The sequence below is a fragment of the Opisthorchis viverrini genome (assembly GCF_000715545.1).
Source record: "Opisthorchis viverrini unplaced genomic scaffold opera_v5_16, whole genome shotgun sequence".
NCBI classification, from domain to species: domain Eukaryota; kingdom Metazoa; phylum Platyhelminthes; class Trematoda; order Opisthorchiida; family Opisthorchiidae; genus Opisthorchis; species Opisthorchis viverrini.
Window position 1 is genome coordinate 354,160 of NW_008751672.1, and position 1,932 is coordinate 356,091.

Genomic DNA, 1,932 nt, shown 5'->3' on the forward strand with positions numbered 1-1,932 from the left:
CTGACAATAATATGGTTTCGCACTGGAAGTGCGAGATGGCTTGTGCTTGGTTTTTGGATGAACTCAGTCGGTCTCGACTGACTATCACCGGAAGACCTCATTTGATCTTCGAGATAACATGTGGAGGAGCTTCGAAGCATCGTCCAGCCCACTATGCACGATGGTTCAACCTGATGCATGCAAAAGCTTGTAGATCATTGTTTGACGAGTGCTGCAGGGAGGGCGCTAGTTCCATTTTAATGTCTTTCAACTGCAGCTTAGAATGCTACCGAATCTCCATCGCTTAGACTAAATTTCAGAGTGCACAACCAACTGGCGTCTGATTGGCTGGTGCGCAGCCTTGTCTTGAAAGAAATTGATTGGTTGACTCTTACTGGCTTTAGCTCACATCATAACAAAGTGAAAAAATTGGAATCGAGTAGTTCTTCAGTTTTCACAGAAACAGATTCAGTTGCCCAGAGTTAGCCTCTGAATGTCAGAGGACATGATCCTCGTCACCTCGTTTACTTGCTGGGTCTGTCCATCAGGTCTATTGACAACTTTTCTCAAACAAACTTCGCCTGGAAACAAGAATGTGAGATATTTTTGGAGAGAACTGTTCCTCGAATAGCGGACTAAATTTCAAAGAACAGCCATACCATCAATTCATACACATCATAATTTTGCTTGACACTTGATTTTACTGAATATTGAGAGACTAATGATCAAAGTTATTTTGGTGAGAAAGTGGTATGAGGAAAGCGGCATTCAAAAGTCACCCTTATTACCGGTCACCGGGGCAGACAAATAATAACGGCCATGTGTAAAGCATGTACAAGCCTGCATAATATCTTGCGGCCTTTCCACATGGATCAGGGAGTCGTGGCGTCAAGTGACGAGTTTTCTCACAAGCATGTAATATTATGATGGACAATAGTTGTGTGAAAGATATCAGGCCACTCGTTCATCCGTTATTTTTTCATATTATTTGCTAGTTAAATTATCTTATTTAGGCAGTTTGATTATTGTAATCTGTACAAGACTCTAAAGCACTAGAAGTGTATCTACAGGATTTAGGGACAAGTAGTATATATAACGATCCTACGATTACGAGAAAAAATACCCCACTGATGTTGAAAAATTCTTCACGAGTTTTCACACCGGGAAAACCATATCAGGAACAAGTGCTTTTCTAGAGTTGTTGCACGGATCAGCGAAAAATCTAGCCTCAAGTGGCCAAAAAATAGCCTTGATCTGAAGAGAAGCCAGTTGTGGATTTATACTTGTATTCTTGTTCCCAACTAGTACCGCTATTTGAACAAACACCTTGTCCGTTACAGTCATGGCTATACTGTAGTACATAGTAAAGTTCACATCAGAAACACTTCTGTCTATCTCGCCTTTGTTTTAAACTACATAATCAAACAGCAAAATACGTTTAAGTTCCGTTCGTTTCAACAGCGGCACGATAAATGACATGCAAGCGTTAGGACACTTAATCTGTTCTTTTGAGCCACAGCCAATTTGTCGCATAGTTGTTTGGGTTACCATACTTTTTTCTAAATTCATGCCGAAGTCCTCAACTGACCCCTCTTTAATCTTTTTTTATCTGACCCCCCACCCCAAAAGTGATGGATTCAACAGTTGTGCAGTTTTGGTTGGTTCAGCGTTTATTTTGATGCAAGCGTGAAGAAAGCCGCGTCAAATTCAGTCCAGACCCATTGGTAACGTGGTGTTCCAGGGTAGTTGGAACCGAATAGTTGTAACCAACAAGGTACAACCAATGGAAAATCACTACATCTGGTCTATTGCTGTTTCAGCAGCTGTGAAAGCTTGTTGCAGATCATTGGATGTTATACTACATGGCTCTGATTTTGTGGTCATAGCTAGTTATGACGTAATTACGACAGCGTTACCTTCTACCAAGGATGAAATTTCTGGTACCTTACTCAT